The 8,536-nt window shown below is 38.8% G+C and overlaps 1 protein-coding gene and 1 long non-coding RNA gene across 3 annotated transcripts in view; one reads left to right on the top strand and one right to left on the bottom strand.

Moving 5' to 3' along the window:
- The window catches only part of LOC140341727 (uncharacterized), a 26,608-nt gene extending 19,000 nt beyond the window's left edge, over positions 1–7,608 (bottom strand). The window contains exons 1-3 of one of the 2 annotated variants that reach the window (XR_011922944.1): positions 7,449–7,608; positions 5,024–5,080; positions 3,188–3,347 (exon numbers count right to left, since the gene is read on the bottom strand). This is a non-coding gene — a long non-coding RNA (uncharacterized lncRNA). The remainder of the gene's footprint in view (positions 1–3,187; positions 3,348–5,023; positions 5,081–7,448) is intronic. The other variant, XR_011922943.1, reaches the window with a different exon arrangement.
- FCER1G (Fc epsilon receptor Ig) overlaps positions 6,909–8,536 on the top strand; it is a 9,387-nt gene continuing 7,759 nt past the window's right edge. Inside the window, exon 1 of the mRNA XM_072427599.1 lies at positions 6,909–7,127. The gene's annotated coding sequence lies outside the window, so the exon portion shown is untranslated. The remainder of the gene's footprint in view (positions 7,128–8,536) is intronic.

Raw genomic sequence — 8,536 nt, 5'->3', positions numbered from 1 at the left:
CTGATATATTGGAACTATTAGAGGCTAGCTGGTACTTTGTCAGGAAAACTATTATCAATGAGAACTACAATTTAAAATTATCCATAGAGCCTATTATGCTCTCAATCTGCAGTTTTGTTCTAGTAGGGTGGCTCAGAGGATAGTGGCTTGCCCTAAGTATGCTTGTCCACTGGCTCCTTTAGAACATTTGTTATGGGATTACCCGGCAATTAGTGCCTTTTGGAAATCAGTTTTTCAATATGTTGCCCGGGTTATTGGACATACCCATTCTTTGTCACCTCATTTGGCGAACTTTCACAAGGAACCCTCCTCTAGTGTTTCTTCTTTTTTATCTAAATTTGATCATCTTTGTTTGCTGGCAGCTAAAAAAGCTATATTGAAACAATGGATGAAACCCCAACCTGCAACATTGATACTAAATATTTGCAAACCCTCATGTTCATTGACAAAACTGAAGCCACCAAACACTTAGACAATCGCCCACTATTTTTTTTTTTTGCAACATGGATGCCGCCATACCTACAGCATTTTTTACCTCCGTCCCAGCTGCAAGATATTATTGAAACTTTTCGCTATACGATCTGGTATGATATGAGGGCTTTGGGAGCGACTACTTAGAGATTTGTTTGATGTAAGGGTTTTCAGCAGGGGTAAAGAATCTAAAAATCCTATTTTCTCTTATGTTTTATTTTGTAAAGCGATTTCTGAGAAAGCAGAGAGAACAGTCTACCGATTGTTCAAGGGTATACCTTAGTTTTTGAGACTTGGTTTTGTCCCCTGGTTATGTGGTTATTTTTCTAAAACATTTCTGTATATATTTGGTCACTTTTATAAAAATTAAAAAAATTAAGGGGCATAGACAATATTTTGGGATGTATTTCTTGTCTGCAGTAATGTTATGTTAGGGTCTTTTTGGGGCCCGACACACCTTGTTTTTCTTTTTTGTATTCTGCATTTCATTGTATAGTATGTCTTATTTGCACTGTTTTTTTTTTTTTTTTTTACTGTATTTGATTTCTATTGTCTTGCCTCCAATAAAAAATATATTTATTAAAAAGTGTAATTTAGGTGACACATAGCCTGGGGGGTCATGTTCTTACTGCTACATCTTCAGGTGCTTCCATCCCCGTTTCTGAGAAATTCGGGTTGAAAGATTGTAAACGGCCAGCTATGTGTAAGCCAATTATTGGGGTTCAAGGAATGGAAGCAGAGAGGGTAGTGTGTTATGAGAGTTTTAGTTGTGTGAGTTGGGAGGTATAAATTTAGGGTCCCCAATTTTTCTGGAGTTCCACAGCTGAGAAGCCTAAAAGAAAAAAAAAATCTTAAAAAAGGAAGAAGATGAAGGTAAAGATGTTCCTAACCTGTATATCTTTCTATGGGGCAGCTACTTCACCTTTTGTCGCGAAAGTCTTAAGCGTAAACAAAACTGGATTTACTTATTAAAATATGCCGCTGGACACATTTTTAGGAGACGGGGGTGGGATCATCCCTCACAAAATGCATTGGTGCCTGGCATCTTTGCACCTAAACAGTATGAAATCTTGGAAAATGTATTCATCTTTTTAATCTTCAAAATTGTGAAATAAGTATATTATTGGATTCCAAATGAACGAGGAGACAGCCAAAGTAGTCGGCTACACTACAGAAATATAAAAAAAAAATCTGGCAGCATGTGAATGAAACCTTTTTCTAAATGAGCTGAAAGATCTAGCCTGGTAAACAATACACAAATGTCTGCCGCTCAGCGCCTTCCAGCTTCGTAAATAGTGCTATTTGTCATAGGTTTGAGTAGGTTGTACAATGGAGGAATCGGTCCTCCACCTATTTTGAAATTGTTCATACCCAGGCGTGGAAGTCAATGGATCCTTTACTGAAATTACCTACGGGCCTCAACAGATTGGGTCATGAGGTGGTACCTAAAGAGAAGGACAGGGTCCTAGGGGTTACCAAAAATTGTTTGCTCTTTGGAAAATGTGAAACGTCCTATTGTTTAAAAGACGTTTTGTTTATTAAATTCTAAACAAATGGGTAAAGCGAAAGCTTTAGGAACTTGGTGCATCCTCACGTGGAAGCCCCAGCAATGATACAAAGTCTCCCCTTACCCCTGAGGAAGCCCGGTTCTGGCGAAACGCATCTGGTGGGACACCTTACCGCCATCGCTATGTTCATATGTGTCTGTTCATATTTATAATACATTTTCAAGTTTCAACAAGTTTAATCATAAAAATAAACATGTAAAAAAAAACAGCAAAAACAGCCACCTTATAAAGGGTAAACAACAACAAAGAAGTGAATTGGTTAAGATGTTGTAAAAAGTGTGCGTTTCTTTTTTCCCTTGTGGCTTTCGGATAGAGAAAGAAGAAAGACAGAAAAAAGGTTTTATTTTCTTTTTCCATTTTTGCCTTTGCTACCCATACAGAAAGTGTTGGTTGAAAAAATATTATATTCTGTAGCTGACTGGGTATCCGAACTTGAAAAAATCCGCCATATGGAAATGCTGGTGGCGGAAGATGATGACAGAATGGAACTATTCAAAATAGCTTGGTCCACATGGGATTGGTTTAAAGGATCTCCCCAACTCCAAATGTATTTAACTTAATGTTCGCGTATATTTGATAGCTATCTTTGTACTAATAGTTTATTTTTTTTTTCATGCTTTCTCCAACCTTGTGTGGTGTATATTCTCCTTTCCCCTTCCCTTCCCCCCCCCCCCCTTGGGCTGCATTGTTCTTTTATTATTGTTTTTTGTTAAATGATGTTTACACACGTATATGGCGATGTAGGCGGCATAAGATTGTTAGAACATTATCTGTTTCATGCTTCTATGAGTATTTTTGTTAATTTTGGTATATTTGTGTTGATTTGCCTTATTCTGATTCATGAAGGCTTTGACAGATTATTGCTACGTTTATCAGAGTATATGCTGTATCTAAGATAAGTATTTTATGCTCATACGAAGCCAATGCCGTTACGGGTTGATAAGATTTCTGTGCTTTACGTTCTAATGTTTGCTATGTAAGTTTGTTTACTTTTCTTGAAAACTCAATAAAGCTGATTGACACAAAAAATATTATATTTACCTGTATAGAAAATACGTTCTTTGGCGCTAGTGCTATTGTTGGTTCTTTTAATTTGTAAGAAAATGTTCATGTTTTGTTTTATTTATTTCTCTTTAGATTCTACTTACCCATGATGGTTTTATTTTCTCTTTTCTCTCTCGATGGACTTTATACTCCTATGAAGGATTTTATTTTTTTTGGATTCCGGAAAATGTTTTTGTTTCTGCAAATTGTTTTCTTTGTTTCTTTGTTTTGTTTCTTTTTGTCATTTTGTTGAGCGTTATTTTTCTGATAAAAATATAGTAAAATAAGAAAAGAGTAAAAATAGGAAAAGAGTATATTTCATCTGATTACTGTTGCTGTCTTTGCCTGTACTTCGTCTGGGAGATGGATTTTAGATGAAAACAATTCATCTAAATTAGCATGCGGTGCTTTGAGCATATCAAGTATTTATATATTTTTTATCAATAACTTGCTGTATATTTTACTTGGATTGAATGCGTTTTCTCCTTTTTCTTAGTTCTCAACTTTAGAATAATCTGCCGGCCTTTGATATTATTAACATCAGCAATCTTGTTTTTATTGTTGCTAAATTGTTCTGCCATGGCTATACCTAGCAGTTGTAGCTTATAATAGATTTGTAGCTCCATGTTCATTCTTTAAACCATTCGATTGTTTTTTTTGGCTTTCAGAATTTCCTTGTTTAATAAAAAAGTTTGGTCCTATTTTTCACACCCTCCCAGGGAATTTTTGTACTTGGTTCCTCCATACTTTATATGCTAACACATACTTTTTCTTTATTGCAGGTTTTTCCAGGAACTGGGTATTTAACCTCCAAACTCCTGGCTCTTTGGACAAGACAAGTAAGTGGAGTTCTACTTTCCCATTTTATGATCTGAAAAAATGTCAGATCTGAGCCTGCAATGGGAAAGTGGGTGAGTTGTGTCTAGAGACACAGCCCGACAACTTCCCTGAGCCTGGGAACAGTACAGGAGACATAGTCCACGGCCCTGGCCGGTGCTTCCCCCCAGCGGGGTCTTTCTCCTGACCCCGTTCAGGGGTGCACTGGCCAGAGCCACGGACCACCAAAATTTTCCCACAGACCCCCAGTGGTCCACTGACCACCCGTTGGGGACCGCTGATATAGACCACAACCCCAACTACAAACAACTGCCAGAGGCCTGGAAATATGGCACTTCCTGCTGTCAGGTGACAATGAGAATCGGGCAACGGGTTGGATTACTTATTAAGGGACAAGATGTAAAAATATTATCCTTTTCTGAATTGGTACCCGGTAGAGCTTTCCTGGCCACTCGACTACCAGGGGAAAGATCAAAACTGGAATGGGAGGATTTGATTCCTGCGATCATAAGTGGTGATTTCAATTGTGTTCTTCCAGGCGAGGCCAGATCCACTGGTAGTTCTACAAATTATGATAAGACTTCGAAACAATTTCAGAACCTGACGGAGGACTTACAATTACAAGATGTGTGGTCTACATCAGTGATCGCCAAGCATTTCAGTCCCGCGGACCACTAAAATTACCAATTCCTGACCATGCATGCGTGGGGAGCCGGGTGTCAATCGAAGGGGGAGAAACCTTCCCCATAGTGACGTCATAATGGCATAACCCCGCCCACAATCCCATCGCTGATCACAGTCCGCCCACTTCTCTCAGCCTGGGATTTGTACGGGGACATGGTCCGTGGCTCTGGCCGGTGCACCCTGCCAGTGGGGTTCCTTTCCTGACCCAGCTCGTGGGGGCACCTGCCGACCATCAATATTTTCTCATGGACCACCAGTTGGTGACCACTGGTCTAAATTACACCAAAGTGTATCCAACCTGGGGCAGCTCGATTAACAAATCAAGAATTGATTGTCTTCTGTTGTAAGACCATGTCACCTGCTAAAATGTTGCTACATTTTTTCAGATAATAAAATGCTGAAAGTTGAACTCCACTTACCTGTCTTGTCCAAATGCCCAGGAGTTTGGAGGTTGAATACCCAGCTCCTGCAAAATCCTGCAATAAGAGAAATGTATGTATTAGCAAATAAAAAATGGAGGAACCAAGTACAAAAATCCCTAACATCATGGAGTGGTGGGAGGGTGTGAAAAATAGGACCAAACTTTTTTCCTAAACAAGGGCATTCTGAAAGCCGAAAAAAAGAACCAAATAGTTTAAAGAATTAAACATGCAGCTAGAAACCTTTAATAAGCTACAACAACTAGGTATTCCCATGGCAGAACACATTAGCAACAATAAAAATGAGATTGCTAATGTTATTAAAATCAAAGGCCAGCCCATAAGGTGAGCCCACCATATGGGGTTATTGTCCTAAATGGGGTTCCAACACCAGCTGCCACATTATATTCCAACTAACTTTTTGCATTTTTTTTCCCAAATAATTTTTATTGTGAAAAAACATCAAGGTTCTTACAAAAAAAATAAAACAATCGTACAGTATGGGTCAAAGGTATACAACCAAAAATACATGTAAAGTGCAATAATGAAACCATAAACAGGATCGTGTATAACTGAATGGAACCCGAGTATTTTCATTGAAATCTGATCAGTTACATAAATCTATTTACATTCAATACATTAACCACCAAAAGTATACCATTTAGTTAGTGAAGTGGGCAGAGGGGGCTGCAACAGCCCAATATATTCCACTGATGTAAAAAAAAGTATTTATTGGTACCAAGTCTGGGCAAACTTGTCCGCTCTCTTGGGATCAGTGGATATCATATCTTCCATATGATAGATATCAGTTCCCCTTCTCAATCAGTGACTTACATTGAGGGGAGAGGTGCTCTTCCAGCAAGCAGGTGTACGCGCTTTAGCAGCGTTCAATAGATGTCTCAAAAGGGAATTCTTGTACACCGTGCGTGAGAAGTCAGAGACATGAAGAAGCGCCGGGGATGGTTTGGCTTTGATATCAACATTCGTAAGTTTAAGGATAATTGCAGCCTCTGAGTTCCAATAAAATTGCAAATTCCCAAAAATGCCCCAAGCTATACCACATCTCCAGCAAATGCCGTCAGTATGTGGAAGGAGCTTGGCAAGCCGATCAGGTGACCTGTACCAGCGGGTAGCCAGCCATATGGATGCCGTATGACAAAAGTGCAGCATCGTGTCTTTTTGTTCATCTGAGCGCATGTTTAGTTCCGCGTCCCACACAAATGGAGGGATTCAGGGCCATCTAGGGTAGCAACGTCTGGTATGCATATGAACGTGTGACCCTCTGGAAACGTTTAGAACTTTTGCCTTTTATTTATTTATTTTTTTTAATTATTTTTATTAAAAGATATCAAGGTACCTACAGAGAAAATAAAATAAAGTGGTCATAACATACAGGTCAAAAAAGAACATTCAGCAAGGTTAGGTTCTAACAATACATATCTTGTGGCTTAACGGCCAACCGCATAGAAATACAAACATTGTAACCGACCCGTTGTGCTGTATCAGTAGCAGGAACCGTGATATCTTAAGGTTTTCAAAAACATTTTTATAAGAAAAGAAAAATAAAAGAAGAACAAACAAATTAACTAATTAAAAAAAAAGGAGTTAAGAATGAGAAAAGAAATAACTTTTTGCCTTTTATATCAGAATGGGTTGCAGATGGTGGAAGTCCCTTGCCATTGGCACAGCAGGTGTACAGACCCGGGGCCTCAGCACAGGGAATCTGGGAACCCTTCATATCGGGCACGGCAGGGTACAGATCCGTAAACTCAGCAGCTTGTTCTTTCATTTCTCAGCAATAAATATCTATTTTTGTTCCCAAGCTGCCCCCTCGGTTCCTAGCTATGACATGCAAAAACTTTTGGTTTATTTTTTACATGAATAGGGAAGCTCCAACTTCCTGAGCTGTGTCTAATATTCTTGTGAAAGATGTTAACAGGAACCAGAAGAGAAAGAAGGTCAGTCAGCTTCTAGCAGATCTGGTTGTTCGCAGAGAACGCAGAGAGCATTTCCTGTGTGGGTTCTGGTCAGTGTCACAGCTCGAGTCGCTTCAGACCTCCTCTGGACTATCGACCTCCACCCTCATACCCTGAATCTCCCCGAGGTGAGTAACTAAATTTCAATTGTTGATCAAAAAAAATTCACCCAAAATTTAGGTGTACCTGGGCGGACTGGGGGGGTCCCTGGTTATACCCAAACAGTGAGACCCCCTTACCATTTACCCCAGCTCTGCCCCTGTTCCTTTGGGGGTTTTTCCACCCAGCTTTTTATCGTCCAAAAATCCAGGCAACTCGGCACACATATTATATTGTGGACACAAATATTTTGTTGGACTGACCCTTTAAGAACCATTAATTGATATTATCGGGTGCAAATATTTCTTTTCTAGCAAAATGTAATGTTGAAAAATAACTCTTCAACTCACCCGCCATAAATCACATTTTAACGCTGCTTGGACACCGAGAACTGCGATCAAGCCCAGCGAGTGTTTACAATGTGTAGCAATGGTATAGTCAGAGCTGCACAATAACATGCGGCATGTGATTATCCCATCTAAGTAATGCAAAGGTCAGAAAGGAGAAAGTAAAAGACCCAAAATGCACAATAACATGCGTCCTGAATATAGGATGTCGGTGCAGAGCCGGGGTCCGTCCACTCTTCAAGGGCCCAGAACCAATTTTAGTTTTTCTCTAACAGAGATTCACAAAGAGTTAGAATTTGCCCATCAATGCAGCTTCTGAACGCAAATCCTGCAAATAAATCATCAGTGTTTTCATGTATGAACGCCAGCCAAAACTTTTTAGGTCCCACAAATTCCTATTTCACCATATATAGGCATAAAATTCTCTGTTCGTAGCTTTTTGTTATCACGTTCACACTTGTGCCTGTCTCCCTGTCTTTTGTTTTATCGTGTCCACAATTTGGGGGTATATTTATGAATGTTTTCACCAAATGTGCAAAAAAAAAAGGGGTCTATTTATTAATGTTTCCACCTGAGATTCACCCAGCTCAATTTAATTGAAAATTGATTTTAAAATAATATCCATACAAATGTAACAACTAAAAGTACTAAAGGACAGACAGAAAAGGGATCTGTTTTCACCCAAGATTCACACAACCTTAGCCTAAATTGTACATTTTATTCAAGCTGGTTTAGTTAGAAATAATATCTAAAGCATGAGTAAAGTTCCAACGTTTTCCAAGTGAATCCAATGTGAATTTTTATGTAGGTTTTGGTTAAAAGGCGGGTGAACCTCCAGTGAAAAACTATATAAAAAGACCCCTTTATGCCTGTCCTCTAGTCCTTTTAGCCGTAACATTTTCATAGGTATTTGTATTTGAAATTCCTGCGAGATAAAGTGTGGTGAAAAATATTTTCAGGTACCTTTTGTATAATATGGATTATTACAATGTGTATATAAATATTATGTATTTATATTGGTATGGTATATATATATCTTTGCATAATCTAAATCTCTGTACCTACTTCTGCACCATATCCAATCCCTTTTT

This window comes from Pyxicephalus adspersus, chromosome 12, assembly GCF_032062135.1.
Source record: "Pyxicephalus adspersus chromosome 12, UCB_Pads_2.0, whole genome shotgun sequence".
Classification (NCBI taxonomy): domain Eukaryota; kingdom Metazoa; phylum Chordata; class Amphibia; order Anura; family Pyxicephalidae; genus Pyxicephalus; species Pyxicephalus adspersus.
The sequence above is the reverse complement of the archived record's forward strand: the minus strand, read 5'-3'. Positions and strand labels throughout refer to the sequence as shown.